Source organism: Phyllobates terribilis, unplaced genomic scaffold, assembly GCF_046119375.1.
Source record: "Phyllobates terribilis strain yellow unplaced genomic scaffold, ASM4611937v1 Scaffold_1__5_contigs__length_1240528914, whole genome shotgun sequence".
In the NCBI taxonomy this organism is placed as follows: domain Eukaryota; kingdom Metazoa; phylum Chordata; class Amphibia; order Anura; family Dendrobatidae; genus Phyllobates; species Phyllobates terribilis.
The window spans coordinates 343619613-343636664 of record NW_027362761.1 but is presented as its reverse complement, the minus strand read 5'-3'; positions in this window follow the sequence as shown (position 1 = coordinate 343636664).

Below are 17052 nucleotides of genomic sequence, written 5' to 3'. Positions count from 1 at the left end.
TGTTGTAATGAGTGATTCACTATTAAAATTTAAGAAGGGCATGGATGCCTTTCTTGAAAAGTATAATATTACAGGTTATATATACTAGATTCCTTGATAGGGCGTTGATCCAGGGAACTAGTCTAATTGTCGTATGGAGTCAGGAAGGAATTTTGTTCCCTAATGTGGAGCTTAGTGTTTGCCTCATGGTTTTTTTTTTTGCCTTCCTCTGGATCAACATGTTAGGCTATGGGTTGAACTAGATGGACTTAATCTTCCTTCAACCTTAAAAACTATGTTACTATGTAGAATGGGGGCAGACATGAAACACTTTTAATTTTTTGAAAGCCTTGATAGCACTCGGTGACCATATCTTGAGATTTGCCCCCTTACATGTAAGGTCAGTAAGAGGTTTAGCAATCTGAGAAAACCCCTTGATAAATTTCCTATAGTAGTTGGCGAATTCCAGAAAACGCTGTAAAGCCTTAAGATCACGAGGCTGAACCCAGTCATTTATGGCCTGTACCTTCCCAGGGTCCACCTTAAACCCTTCTGCAGACAAGATGAACCCCATGAACGAAATTTCCTGAACAGAAAAAACACATTTTTCCAATTTAGCAAACAAAGAGTTCGCCCTTAACCTTTGTAACACAACCCGGACATGTTCCTGGTGAGAGTCCAAATCTGGCTAGACAATTAGAATATCATCCTGATAAATTACAACATATCTTCCAACGCAGTCAGAGAAAATATCATTCATAAAACTTTGAAACACAGCAGGTGCATTGGATAACCCAAAAGGCATGACAAGGTTTTCAAACAGACCCTCAGATGTTAAAAACGCAGTCTTCCACTCATCACCCTCCTGGATGCTTATCAAATTGTAAGCCCCTCTAAGATCAAGTTTAGAGAATACCCTGGCCCCCAGAAGCTGATTATTGTTATGATCTGCAACATTTACTAAGGAAAGAAGGGGGAAAGCTGTCCCTACAGTAAAACTAAGCTGAATCCCTACGATGTAGCGGGCTGCCTGTTCATTGCGAACAGACCCGCCTTAGTCCTCGGCTAGTCTGAACGAAGACCTAAAGCATATAGAGGAGGGGCCCCTAAAAGAACTAAGGACTGGAACAAAAATGGGACACCTCCTGAACAGAGAAGTTGTTGCAGAACACAAAACGATAAACTGACAAAAAGGTACTAGAGGTTCCAAAAGGACCAAGCGAACTGAGAGGTATAGGCACAGAAGCACCTGGCTAGCAAAACAGTCAAACAACACTGAAGTCCAGCACAGCCAAAAGGGCGGAGCTGGAATATAAAGGCAGGTGGTCACATGACCGCAAAACACAAGATGGAAAAAACAAACAGGAGGGTTCTAACAATTATATAGGTCGGGGATGAGTGGAAGTGGGTACGTATTTTTAACCGTGATTTTGTTTAGTTCCTGGAAATCGAGGCAAGGACAGAGACCCCATCTTTCTTTTTTACGAAGAAAAAAACGGCAGCTACCAGAGAGGAGGAAGGACGGATATGACCCTTCCTTAAACTTGTGTGTGTGTGGTGCATACAGAGTGTATGTGTGTACGGCATATACAGCGTGTGTGTGGTGTGTACGGCGTATACAGTGTGTGTGTGGTGCGTACGGCATATACAGTGTGTGTGTGTGGTGCGTACGGCGTATACAGTGTGTGTGTGTTTGTGTGTGGTGCGTACGGCGTATACAGTGTGTGTGTGTGGTGCGTACGGCGTATACAGAGTGTGTGTGTGTGTGGTGTGCGTACGGCGTATACAGTGTGTGTGTGGTGCGTACGGCATATACAGTGTGTGTGTATGTGGTGCGTACGGCGTATACAGTGTGTGTATGGTGCATACGGCGTATACAGTGTGTGTGTGTCATGCGTACAGCGTATACAGTGTGTGTGTATGTGGTGCGTACGGCGTATACAGTGTGTGTGTGGTGCGTACGGCGTATACAGTGTGTGTGTGTCATGCGTACGGCGTATACAGTGTGTGTGTGGTGTGTACAGCGTATACAGTGTGTGTGTGGTGCGTACGGCATCTACAGTGTGTGTGGTGCGTATACAGTGTGTGTGTGTGGTGCGTACTGCGTATACAGTGTGTGTGGTACATATGGTGTATACAGTGTGTGTGTGGTGCGTACGGCGTATACAGTGTGTGTGTGTGGTGCGTATACAGTGTGCGTGTGGTGCATACGGCGTATACAGTGTGTGTATGGCATATACAGTGTGTGTGTGTGGTGTATACAGTGAGTGTGGTGCGTACGGCATCTACAGTGTGTGTGGTGCGTATACAGTGTGTGTGTGTGGTGCGTACTGCGTATACAGTGTGTGTGGTACATATGGTGTATACAGTGTGTGTGTGGTGCGTACGGCGTATACAGTGTGTGTGTGTGTGGTGCGTATACAGTGTGCGTGTGGTGCATACGGCGTATACAGTGTGTGGTGCATACGGCGTATACAGTGTGTGATGAACCTGTAGCCGCCATCTTGGTAATGATAAATCATATCCAGGGATGGCCACACTTCAGCAGCCCCCACCCTTGGGACCTTCTGTTAAAACGTCAACTAGATAGTTTCCCCCCATCCAGGCTCCTGTAAGATAAGAAGCCTACTTAACACTTGAATGCTAGGAGCTTCAAAGACTTCGAGAGGAAACACAGCCAGCAGGGGGGGGTGCTTCGTCTATCTGTACCTGACCATTTGTCCCATAGGACTAGTTTCTTTGTCTGTCACAAGCATGGAGGCATAAGATATAGAAACATGAATAGTACACGCATGTTGCGTGGGATGGGCCAATAAAAAAATATCACGGCGTCCCGGAGCCATTGCGCACACAAGCCTCCGCGGTAGACGTTTGTACGTGCTCTGGAAGCCAAGATATAGCGCGGAGCCATTCCTGAGGACCGTATGGTATCATAATTGATATCAAAAGGTCGGTTACGGCGGCCCGAATCCATGGGAACCCCTGGGGGTATCATGAGACCATCCCAGAAGAAGTTATTGGGTTCCATAGAATTTGGGCTTCTGATCGAAGTTAGACCTGAGGGTGGAGACTGAGCCAGCTGACCTCACCAGCAGTGGGCGGGACGGGGCAGGTAAGATAGCAGGACAGACAAGAGATAAGTCAGTCTTGACCCAAGAGTGGTGTGCTGAACATCTGAGCACCAGCTGAGGCCACCAAGGGGAGGAGCAGTTTGACCATGCGGTGGTAGGCCTCAGCCTGTAACAAAGAACCGTGCCTGCGATCGCAGAATCCTCTCCCTGCGTCACAAGAAAATCAAGAAACCGGTAACTGATATGCTGTGGTGATTCTGTGTGTTGTATTCCATTGTTGTATAGTTTAGCCTGACCTTATACCTGTGTATATTTAGTTGTATATCGTGTATCTAGTGTATTATTATAATCAATTACCTCAAGTAATTGTGGGCCTGCCTTTTATTCTGCATAACGAACGCACGTCCGTGTGAGCTCGGCTCAAGCCAAAACGCTACCCAGGGTTGGTTCCTGACCCGATATAGGCCCATTCACGGACTGGGCGTATATCTAAAATAGGGACTGGTGGCAGCATACCAACTGGGGATTGGGGAAGGCTGGTAGTGACGGTCGGAGGTTCAGATATATATATTCCTGGCGCGGCCAAGGAAGATATATATACCGCCCTCACTACAGAGGGCCCCGATACCCAGTAGGTTACAGGACAGTCTCCCTGGCGACCGCTTATCCTAGGTGCAGTTCCTTGACTGACCTGAGGCTAAGAGGGCGCTAGCGAGTTGTGCTGTGTAGTGACGTTACGGTTTAGTGACGTTGAAGGGATAACACACTACCGTGTTCCCTGCGCTGGTTGCAGCTACCTGGCACTACTTTCTCTAGGTGCAGTACCTTGACTGACCTGAGAGGTAAGGGGGCGCCAGAGAGCTGCACCCACCGGCCGGCTTTCATCACATTGGTGGCAGAGCGGTGGGATTGCAGAATAATAGTGTTGTGGGACCCCTACTCCCAGGCACTAAAGACTGCCAGTGGTAACTTCCACTGCTGGAGTCTTAAGGTCAGCCCAACATTAGACGGTCAGGCTAAAAGTATAACAAGGTGTGTGCAAACTCAGGGTTGCAGCGGTGTCGGTTACCAAGATGGCAGACGGCACCAGGAGCAAGACCCTGCAGGAGGCTAATGCTACGGTCCGTGTGGCAGGAGGGGAGGACATTGTTACTCGTGGCGAGGAGGAGTCCAGCCCGGGCACCTCAGGGAGCCAGTCCCCAGTATACGGTCCCGCAGTGGGCTGCCCACCACCTACCCAGCCCAGCCTGTCCAGATCACAAGCCCTTTTACAAGCGGCTATGGCAAGTCTCCAGTCTCATGGCGATGCCGTCTACAAAACCCTCCTGGCAGCATCAGAGAAGGCAGCGGAGGAGGAGCGCGAAGCTGCGGAGCGCCGGGAGGCTGCGGAGCGTGCAGAGCGGGCTGCAGAGCGCCGGGAGGCTGCGGAGCGTGAAGCTGCAGAGCGTGCAGAGCGAGCTGCGGAGCGCCAGCACCAACTGGACCTGGCCCAGCGGGGGCTTCCGCTAGAGCAACCAACCCATCAGGAGACCAAGTCGTCCAAAGTCCGAGCTGAGGACTTCCCTCTACTGGAGAAGGATGGGGACCTGGACTCCTTTCTGGTGGCATTTGAACGGACCTGTCTTCAGCACCATCTGGCCCGGGATCAGTGGGCCAGATACCTGACCCCCCGTTTGAGGGGTAAGTCCCTGGATGCCTTGGGGGACTTACCTGCCGGGGAGGTACAGAACTACGACTGCATCAAGCGGGCCCTGATCCGGCAGTACAACCTCACTCCCGAGTCGTACCGCCAGAAGTTCCGGAGCCTGCTGCGTGGCCCCAAGGACACCTGGACCGATCATATGCGGGCGCTGTTGAGAGCCGCAGAGCACTGGACCTCGGGTCTAGCGCTTACTACCCGCCAGGAGGTCCAGGAACTGTTCGTCACGGAGCAGTTCTTGTGGAACTGCCCAGAGGACCTCCGACAGTTCCTCCGTGACCGAAAACCAACAGGGGCTTCTGCTACAGCCGCCCTGGCAGACGAGTATGCCAATAACAGGGCGCCTGAGCTGAAGAAGTCTGCCAGCAGCACCTGGAGAGGGGGTAAGCCCAGTCATGCCCCTGTTTCCCCGGCCCCTAGAACACAAGGGGTGTATCCCCCTGTTGCCCTCTCCAGGCAAGGACCAGACGTAAGACGTTGTCATCTATGCAACAAACCAGGACACTTTAGGGCTGAGTGTCCCCAGCGCCAAAAGACCCCATCCCAGTCCCAGAGAGCGCCCAATGTTTTGTGTGTGGGAGGGGGTGGTGGTAGGTCCCTGGACAACATCCAACCCGTCACCATAGGCCGTTCTGCGGTCATGGGACTGCGGGACACGGGCGCTGAACGAACACTGGTACGGCCTGAGGTGGTGTCCCCCCAGGACTTGGTACCAGGAAAGACTCTTTCCGTCTCCGGGGTTGGAGGCGTGGAGCCGGCACTTCCCGTTGCCATGGTGTATTTGGACTGGGGTGCCGGAAGGGGGATGCGGGAGGTGGGAGTAACGCCAAATATTCCCGCAAATGTTTTATTAGGGACCGACTTGGGGCGTCTAGTATCGCAGTATGTACCCTCTGAACCCCCAAGTTCGGCCCCCCAAGAGTGTATTGATTTGTCTGCTGCTAATGCCAACCATGTTGTATGTAGTGTGTGTCCTGCTGAGGAGGAGGGAGTGAAACCTGAGGGTAACACCTGCACAGACACAACACAAACAGGGTTAGTGAAAGCAGGTGGGGAGTGTGGGGATGCCCGCAGAGGTGCTCAGCCGGCGTGCCGTGACCTCTTGTCCTCCGGTGAGGGAGGGGGCGGGCAGGATTCTGTAGAGGGAAGCTCAGGGATGGAGAGGGGGGCAGCTACCGGCAGTGTAGGGCTCCCAGGGGTATCCAGGCTGCTGAGTATAGGCCCACTGCAGGGGGAGGAACAGGCCATGGGAGGTGGGGGTGTCCCAAGAGAGGAGCCGCCAGGTAAGACCCCAGGGCAGGAGTTCCCCACATCCGAGATGTCCAAAGGCCTAGGAAGCCTGCCTGATCGGGCGGCTTGGTCAGAAACAGAGGGGAAGCAGGCACTACCCACGGTCACAGCGGTCATAGCCGCTGTCACCAGGAGTGGGAGCGCCGGAGCCCAAGGAGCCTTGCAGAGGTCCGACGGCTTCCCCACTTCTGACCAAGTGTCTGCCGGGTCAGACAGCGGCCAGGTGACATGCCCGGAGGGGCTGACGGAGGATGTGGCAGTTTCGTCGATTCTGGCCACATCAAGTCAGGAATTTCAGGCTGCGTTGGAAGCAGACGACAGCCTGAAAGCTCTCAAGGAACAGGCGGCACAGCCTCCCATGGAGTCAGACTGCGAGCGTGTGGTCTGGGACCAGGGACGGCTGTACCGGGTAACGGTCCAGCAGGGTTCACCGGAGGCGTGGCCCAGGGACCGACAGTTAGTGGTACCCTATCCGTTCAGGGCGGAATTGTTGCGGATCGCACACGAGATTCCGATGGCCGGACACCTAGGGATCGCTAAAACCAAGGCCAGGATAGCTCAGCATTTCTACTGGCCTGGGATGGGAGCCGCGGTGGGTGCCTACTGCCGTTCGTGTGACACCTGTCAGAGGGTGGGGAAGGCGGGGCCGCGCCCCAAAGCCCCACTGGTAACTCTGCCAATCATCGAAGAGCCTTTCTCGAGGGTCGCTGTGGATCTTATTGGACCTCTGTCCACTCCCAGCCACTCCGGGAAATGCTTCATACTCACGGTAGTGGACTATGCCACCCGGTACCCGGAAGCGGTAGCTTTGTCGTCCATTCGGGCCGACAAGGTGGCTACCGCCTTACTGGAGATCTTCTCCAGAGTGGGTTTCCCCCAAGAAATGCTCACCGACCGAGGGACCCAGTTCATGTCGCGGCTGATGGAGTCCCTCTGTAAGCAAATGCAGGTGCAACATCTGGTGGCCAGCCCGTATCACCCACAGACTAATGGCCTGTGTGAGCGGTTCAATGGCACCTTAAAGCAGATGCTTAAGATGTTGGTCGACTCCCACGGGAGAGACTGGGAGCGTTACCTCCCACACCTCCTATTTGCTTACCGGGAGGTTCCGCAGGCCTCAACGGGGTTCTCCCCCTTTGAGCTCCTGTACGGGCGACGGGTACGGGGCCCCCTGGCTCTGGTGAAGGAAGCATGGGAAGGGGATTTGGCCACCCCCGAGGTGTCGGTCATCGAGTATGTCGTGCGCCACCGGGACAGGATGATGGCCTTGGCAAAGCTGGTGCAGGACAATATGGCCCAGGCCCAGGCCGACCAGAAGCGGTGGTACGACCAGAATGCTTGTGAGAGGACCTACCAGGTGGGTCAAAAGGTGTGGGTACTGGTCCCCGTACCACAGAACAAGCTTCAGGCAGCCTGGGAAGGTCCCTACTTTGTGCACCAGAAACTCAATGCCGTCACCTATCTGGTCACCCTGGATCACGCCCGTGGAAGGAGGAAGGCCTTCCACGTGAACATGATGAAGGCTCATCATGAGCGGGAAGCGACTGCCCACCCAGTGTGCAACCTTCCCGAGGAAGGAGAGGTAGAAACCCTCCTGGATCTGCTCACCCAAGCCAAGGCGGGTGGGTCCATCGAGGATGTGGGGGTTGGCCACCAGCTCACGGAGGACCAACGGTCCCAGCTGGGGACCACCCTGCACCCCTTCCGGGGGCTGTTCAGCAGCCTGCCCGGAAGGACTGAGATGGCTGTCCACGACGTGGACACTGGCGATCACCCGCCGATCCGGCGTTCAGCATATCGGGTCTCTTTCGAGGTGCAGGGAAACATGCGCCAAGAGATAGACGAGATGCTGAAGCTGGGGGTGATCCAGGCATCCAGCAGCGCGTGGGCCTCACCTGTAGTCCTCGTACCAAAGAAGGACCGAACTACACGGTTCTGCGTGGACTACCGGGGGCTCAACGCTGTAACGGCCACCGATGCGTTCCCCATACCACGCATCGATGACCTGCTCGATCGGATGGCCGGGGCTAAGTACCTGACCATCATGGATCTGAGCCGGGGGTACTGGCAGATTCCTCTGACCCCCGCGGCAAGGGAACGCTCTGCCTTTATCACCCCTTTTGGACTGTACGAGTCCACAGTGATGCCATTCGGCATGAAGAATGCCCCTGCCACTTTTCAGCGGATGGTCAATACGCTGCTTGAGGGACTTGAAGGGTACGCGGCTGCGTACTTGGACGATATTGCAGTCTTCAGTCCCACTTGGGAGGATCACCTAGAGCACCTGCGGCAGGTGCTCGGTCGGATCCACCGGGCAGGCTTGACCATCAAGCCGGAAAAGTGCCAGCTGGGCATGAGTGAGGTCCTCTACCTGGGTCACCGGGTAGGCGGGGGGGTTCTGAAGCCAGAACCGGGGAAAGTGGATGCCATCGCATCCTGGCCCACTCCTAGGACCAAAAAGCAGGTGATGTCCTTCTTGGGGACCGCCGGGTACTATAGGAGGTTCGTCCCACACTATAGCACCCTGGCCAAGCCCCTGACGGACCTCACCAAGAAGAAGCTGCCCGTCGCAGTCGACTGGACAGTCGCCTGCGAGACAGCTTTCAGGGCACTCAAGGCCGCCCTAAGTAGCTCCCCTGTACTGCAAGCTGCCGACTTCGACCGGCCGTTTGTGGTACAGACCGACGCCAGTGACTTTGGCCTCGGTGCTGTGCTAAGTCAGGTCAACACGACAGGCCAGGAACATCCTGTCTTGTACCTGAGCAGGAAGCTACTGCCCCGGGAGGTGGCTTACTCCACGGTGGAAAAAGAATGCCTGGCAATTGTATGGGCCCTGCAGCGTCTGCAGCCCTACTTGTACGGGAGCCATTTCACCGTGGAGACGGACCACAACCCCCTCAGCTGGTTACACACGGTCTCTGGGTCGAATGGCAGGTTGCTACGCTGGAGCCTCGCTCTCCAGCAGTACCACTTCTCCATTCGCCACAGAAGAGGCCGTGACCACGGTAACGCTGACGGGTTATCCCGGCAAGGGGAGGGTGCAGAAGGACGCACGGGGGAACACAGGAATGTGCTACCCCCTCGCGCCCTCGTATAGGGGGAGGTGTGATGAACCTGTAGCCGCCATCTTGGTAATGATAAATCATATCCAGGGATGGCCACACTTCAGCAGCCCCCACCCTTGGGACCTTCTGTTAAAACGTCAACTAGATAGTTTCCCCCCATCCAGGCTCCTGTAAGATAAGAAGCCTACTTAACACTTGAATGCTAGGAGCTTCAAAGACTTCGAGAGGAAACACAGCCAGCAGGGGGGGGTGCTTCGTCTATCTGTACCTGACCATTTGTCCCATAGGACTAGTTTCTTTGTCTGTCACAAGCATGGAGGCATAAGATATAGAAACATGAATAGTACACGCATGTTGCGTGGGATGGGCCAATAAAAAAATATCACGGCGTCCCGGAGCCATTGCGCACACAAGCCTCCGCGGTAGACGTTTGTACGTGCTCTGGAAGCCAAGATATAGCGCGGAGCCATTCCTGAGGACCGTATGGTATCATAATTGATATCAAAAGGTCGGTTACGGCGGCCCGAATCCATGGGAACCCCTGGGGGTATCATGAGACCATCCCAGAAGAAGTTATTGGGTTCCATAGAATTTGGGCTTCTGATCGAAGTTAGACCTGAGGGTGGAGACTGAGCCAGCTGACCTCACCAGCAGTGGGCGGGACGGGGCAGGTAAGATAGCAGGACAGACAAGAGATAAGTCAGTCTTGACCCAAGAGTGGTGTGCTGAACATCTGAGCACCAGCTGAGGCCACCAAGGGGAGGAGCAGTTTGACCATGCGGTGGTAGGCCTCAGCCTGTAACAAAGAACCGTGCCTGCGATCGCAGAATCCTCTCCCTGCGTCACAAGAAAATCAAGAAACCGGTAACTGATATGCTGTGGTGATTCTGTGTGTTGTATTCCATTGTTGTATAGTTTAGCCTGACCTTATACCTGTGTATATTTAGTTGTATATCGTGTATCTAGTGTATTATTATAATCAATTACCTCAAGTAATTGTGGGCCTGCCTTTTATTCTGCATAACGAACGCACGTCCGTGTGAGCTCGGCTCAAGCCAAAACGCTACCCAGGGTTGGTTCCTGACCCGATATAGGCCCATTCACGGACTGGGCGTATATCTAAAATAGGGACTGGTGGCAGCATACCAACTGGGGATTGGGGAAGGCTGGTAGTGACGGTCGGAGGTTCAGATATATATATTCCTGGCGCGGCCAAGGAAGATATATATACCGCCCTCACTACAGAGGGCCCCGATACCCAGTAGGTTACAGGACAGTCTCCCTGGCGACCGCTTATCCTAGGTGCAGTTCCTTGACTGACCTGAGGCTAAGAGGGCGCTAGCGAGTTGTGCTGTGTAGTGACGTTACGGTTTAGTGACGTTGAAGGGATAACACACTACCGTGTTCCCTGCGCTGGTTGCAGCTACCTGGCACTACTTTCTCTAGGTGCAGTACCTTGACTGACCTGAGAGGTAAGGGGGCGCCAGAGAGCTGCACCCACCGGCCGGCTTTCATCACACAGTGTGTGTGTGTGTGTGTGGTGCGTACGGCGTATGCAGTGTGTGTGTGTGTGTGTTCGCGACGGTGTTCCGCTGGTGGTACCGCGCTAGAGGCTGGTACCACCAGCTGTTTCCATATTGAGACACCCATCACTTGGGTGTCCCAATATCGTGGTCGGCGAACTTCCGCCGCTCGGAATTCTGGAATCCGGACACATCTGGACGGAACAGGATGTGAAGACATTACAAGGTAAGTATATATTAGATAGGATTACTCCATCCTAGGTGCTTTACTTTACATTTATCTACATTAAACCTCATCTGCCAAGTGTTTGCCCATTCAGTCATCTTATCCAGATCGTTCTGCAATATCGTAATGTCAAGATCAGATTTTAATATCCTACATAGTTTGGTATCGTCAGCAAAAACTGACACTTTACTCAAAATCCCATCCCCCAAGTCATTAATAAAAGGTTAAAAAGAATTGGTCCTAGCACAGATCCCTGCGGCACCCCACTGCTGACTATGTCCCATTTAGAGAATGTACCATTTATGACGACCCTTTGTTTCCTATCATTTAGCCAATTCCTTACCCATCTACATATAGTTCCCCCAATTCCTTGCTTCTGTAGCTTCAGTATAAGGCTGTTATCTGGTACAGTATCAAATGCCTTTGCAAAGTCCAGATAAATCACATCAGCCGCATTACCAACATCCAGATTTGCACTTACCTCCTTATAGAACCCCAACATGTTGGTTAAACACGACCTATTTTTCATGAATCCGTGCTGATTATCATTTATTATATTATTGTCTGCAATATAACTCTGCAGGTAATCTCTTATGATGCCCTCAAAAACTTTGCACACTACTGATGTCAGACTTACCAGACGGTAGTAACTGGATCCACCTTCTTACCTTTCTTAAAAATCTGTACCACATTGGCTATCCTCCAATCCTGTGGCACTACCCCTGTTACAAGAGAGTCTAAGAATACAAGATACAGCGGTTTATCAATTACTGAGCTCAATTCCCTCAATATCCGTGGATGAATACCATCTGGTCCAGGGGATTTGTCAACGTTTAATTTGTTCAGACGCAGGCGTACTTCTTTTTGTGTTAAACTAGTTATATCAGGTGGTGAACTTTGATTTTTGCCCTGTTGAAATATTCCTGGAACAGACTGTTTGTTGGTGAACACCGATGAAAAGTGTCTGTTTAATATCTCAGCCTTTTCTTTGTCTTCTATAATGATCTTATTATTATCATCTTTTAAGGGGCCGATCTGATTTTCTTTTTCTGGTATTGATGTGTGTATAAAATTTTTTGGGATTTAATTTAATGTCCCTGGCGATTTGTTGCTCTGTAGATAATTTTGCTAGCTTGATTTCTTTTTTACATTTCTTATTTAGGTCTTTATACTCCTGAAATGCTATTTCTGTATTCTCAGACTTCGAGATTTTGCATGCCCTTTGTTTTGTCTTATTAAACTTTGTACTGTCTTATTTATCCATAATGATTCCTTTTTATTCCTGGACATTTTATTACCAAAGGGTATAAAACCTTCTTGACCAAATTCCTGGATAATGGTGTTTTGTCAAGGGCGAAGACTTGCAAGGGTCTTTCTTAACTAACTGTCCCTAACCCTAACTTCAGAACCAGTCTTGAATCAATAATGTTAGCAGCAGACCCATAGTCGATGAACGACAATGTTGATAACACCTGGTTCTCGAAGGATAACACAGTATTTATCAGTACCCTGGAGGAGGAAGAAAAAGGTACCTGAGAGTCTGGGTGACCTCCTCGGCCATCACCCAGACTCAGACGTTCTCCTGATGGTTTGGTAGCCTGAGGATGAGTAGGGCAATCCTTGAGAAAATGTCCAGAGAGACCACAGTACAGACAGAGTCCGAGGTCTTGTCTGAGTCTTCTCTCCACAACATCAAGACTGGCAACTCTGCTCTCCAATGGTTTCACCTCCGGTAAATGGCCTTGCTCCAGGGAAATGTAATGGGCAGCCTGCCGTTCTTCATGTCTCTCACGGATTCTACGGTCCATTCGTATGGCCTGGGACATGGCCTCCGCCAGAGAATAAGGAGCATCATTGAGGACCAGGGAGTCCTTAAGGGTTTCAGAAAGACCTTTGCGGAACAGGCACCTGAGAGCTGTATTGTTCCACAGAACTGCAGTGGACCACTGCCGGAACTCAGGACAGTAGTCCTCAGCTGTGTGACCCCCTTATGCCAGGTTCGTGATCTTAGCCTTAGCAACCTGGATCCTGTCGGGTTTGTCATATATCAGTCCTAAACTGTCAAAGAAGGTGTCAACAGAACCCCCAGAACCGTTCTGAGACCTTTGGGGACAAGGAAAATGCTTTGGGGACATGATTATTCCCACCCGCTGGAACTCCTCCCCTGATGATCGGGGGCGCAGGGTAAAGAATAACCTACAGCTCTCCCTGAAGACCCTAAACTGGTCTCTCTCTCCAGAAAATTTATCATGGAGGTCTATTACAGGTTTTGGAGAGACCAACTGTACATCAGTGGGTACTGACGTCACAGCGACTCCCGACAGTGAAGGGCTATCTGAGGTTTTCATTATATTAGTTATCTGACCCTGCAGCTGACATTATGATGACTCCAGACTCTGGCATTCCTTAGCCACATCCTGAGTCGTCAGCTTCAAATTCGCCATCTGGTCACAGAGTCTCCATACAAGCGAAAAAGAAAAACGAATGGGCCAGACGCAATGTGACGCTGAGTCACTTTTCACAGCCTGGCTGTGAGACGGGATAGTCAAAGAGTCTGAGTTCAAAGCCAGGAGGGTACATCATAAAAAGAGGGAAGAAGCAAAGACATAGTCAGGTAATGTTCCGTAGATCAGAATACCAGGAGGAAAGATCAGAGCAGAAGAGGTTAAACAGACGGATGGTCAGAACAAGGTCAGGCAACAGAAGAACAATAAACAGAACTCAAGGCACAGAGAACAAACCCCACACTAGCTGAGTGTATGTCTGGCAGAGATCTGGGGGAAACAGCTCAGTTGATTAGCCAGGCATTCAATTGGAATAATGAACACCTGAAGATAGCCAGTGCCTCCCAGTCTCAGCTTGGACAGCCGAGCTGTCAATCACCACACTGACAGCTATTGCACGCCCCTGTACCAGATTGGATGGTCGAGCTGTCAATCACAGTACTGACCGCTCCAGCATGCCCCTGTACAAGATTGAACGTCGGAGCTGTCAGTAACTTCATCCCAGACACAGTGAGGGGTGGAACCGTGACAGTGAAGCTTAGCAGGAGCAGTACTTCGTCCTCTCTGAAGCTTGAAGCCGTGTGCTTACTTGTTTTGTCTATCCTTGTTGTCTATAGAGTTTAGCGGAGGTTGACTAGTGCCCATCTCCTCCCATCCCTAGCCGTAGCCATACGCCAGGGAGAGTAGGGCAAGGTACGCGTGCGGCTATTCCTGAAGAGGCAATGTAGGGACGCTAGTTGAGATAGGGTGACGCCAGATAAGACTAGGAGGTCTCCACTTCCCCCTTTCCCTAGTGTCTGGGCTCCCTTTGCCTTTTCCCTCTGTGTTGCACTAAGTCTTTCCCATACTTGGCGTGACACGCATGGTGGTGACATCATACGCCAGCGACGTGCGCGCTGACGTCAGCCGCCGGCCAATCACCGTGATTGGCCAGCGGCTGTTAACTATTGCCATGCGGGAAGCTTGCCGCACGGCAATAGATTTAAAGTCAACCTGCGTCTGAGGACGCAGGTTCACTGAACCGGCAGAATGCTGCCGCTGGGGCCCGGTGAGCAGAAGAACGGGGCCCCGACCAAGCTCTCTCTGCTCACCGGGCCCCATACGCCAGTAAAGGCAGTAATGCCCTGATGGGGGCCCTGCTAGTACACAGTGCTGCATTATATACTTCTCTAGCTGCGCCCAATACCACAGTGAAGCACTATAAACTTCTCTAGCAGCGCCCAATACCACAGTGCAACACTATATACTACTCTAGCAGCACCCAATACCACAGTGCAGCACTATATACTTCTCTAGCAGCGACCAGTACCACAGTGCAGCACTATATACTTCTCTAGCAGCGCCTAATACTACAGTGCAGGACTATATACTTCTCTAGCAGCGCCTAATACCACAGTGCAGCACTATATACTTCTCTAGCAGCGCCTAATACCACAGTGCAGCACTATATACTTCTCTAGCAGCGCCTAATACCACAGTGCAGCACTATATACTTCTCTAGCAGCGCCCAATACTACAGTGCAGCACTATATACTGGACTTCTCTAGCAGCGCCCAATACCACAGTGCAGCACTATTTACTTCTCTAGCAGCGACCAATACCACAGTGCAGCACTATATACTTCTCTAGCAGTGCCTAATACCACAGTGCAGCACTATTTACTTCTCTAGCAGCGCCCAATACCACAGTGCAGCACTATGTACTTCTCTAGCAGTGCCTAATACCACAGTGCAGCACTATATACTTCTCTAGCAGTGCCTAATACCACAGTGCAGCACTATTTACTTCTCTAGCAGCGCCCAATACCACAGTGCAGCACTATGTACTTCTCTAGCAGCGCCTAATACCACAGTGCAGGACTATATACTTCTCTAGCAGCGCCTAATACCACAGTGCAGCACTATATACTTCTCTACCAGTGCCTAATACCACAGTGCAGCACTATATACTTTTCTAGCAGCACCCAATACCACAGTGCAGCACTATATACTTCTCTAGCAGCGCCTAATACTACAGTGTAGCACTATATACTTCTCTAGCAGCGCCTAATACCACAGTGCAGCATTATATACTTCTCTAGCAGCGCCTAATACCACAGTGCAGCACTATATACTTCTCTAGCAGCGCCTAATACCACAGTGCAGCACTATATACTTCTCTAGCAGCGCCCAATACCACAGTGCAGCACTATATACTGTACTTCTCTAGCAGCGCCCAATACCACAGTGCAGCACTATATACTTATCTAGCAGCGCCCAATACCACAGTGCAGCACTATATACTTCTCTACCAGCACCCAATACCACAGTGTAGCACTATATACTTCTCTACCAGCGCCTAATACCACAGTGCAGCACTATATACTTCTCTAGCAGCGCCTAATACCACAGTGCAGCACTATATACTTCTCTAGCAGCGCCTAATACCACAGTGCAGCACTATATACTTCTCTAGCAGCGCCCAATACCACAGTGCAGCACTATATACTTCTCTAGCAGCGCCCAATACCACAGTGCAGCACTATATACTTCGCTAGCAGCGCCTAATACCACAGTGCAGCACTATATACTTCTCTAGCAGCGCCCAATACTACAGTGCAGCACTATATACTGTACTTCTCTAGCAGCGCCCAATACCACAGTGCAGCACTATATACTTCTCTAGCAGCGACCAATACCACAGTGCAGCACTATATACTTCTCTAGCAGTGCCTAATACCACAGTGCAGCACTATTTACTTCTCTAGCAGCGCCCAATACCACAGTGCAGCACTATATACTTCTCTAGCAGCGCCTAATACCACAGTGCAGCACTATATACTTCTCTACCAGTGCCTAATACCACAGTGCAGCACTATATACTTTTCTAGCAGCACCCAATACCACAGTGCAGCACTATATACTTCTCTAGCAGCGCCTAATACTACAGTGTAGCACTATATACTTCTCTAGCAGCGCCTAATACCACAGTGCAGCATTATATACTTCTCTAGCAGCGCCTAATACCACAGTGCAGCACTATATACTTCTCTAGCAGCGCCTAATACCACAGTGCAGCACTATATACTTCTCTAGCAGCGCCCAATACCACAGTGCAGCACTATATACTGTACTTCTCTAGCAGCGCCCAATACCACAGTGCAGCACTATATACTTCTCTAGCAGCGCCCAATACCACAGTGCAGCACTATATACTTCTCTACCAGCACCCAATACCACAGTGTAGCACTATATACTTCTCTACCAGCGCCTAATACCACAGTGCAGCACTATATACTTCTCTAGCAGCGCCTAATACCACAGTGCAGCACTATATACTTCTCTAGCAGCGCCTAATACCACAGTGCAGCACTATATACTTCTCTAGCAGCGCCCAATACCACAGTGCAGCACTATATACTTCTCTAGCAGCGCCCAATACCACAGTGCAGCACTATATACTTCGCTAGCAGCGCCTAATACCACAGTGCAGCACTATATACTTCTCTACCAGCGCCTAATACCACAGTGCAGCACTATATACTTCTCTAGCAGCGCCCAATACCACAGTGCAGCACCATATACTTCTCTAGCAGCGCCTAATACCACAGTGCAGCACTATATACTTCTCTAGCAGCGCCCAATACCACAGTGCAGCACTATATACAGTACAGACCAAAAGTTTGGACACACCTTCTCATTTAAAGATTTTTCTGT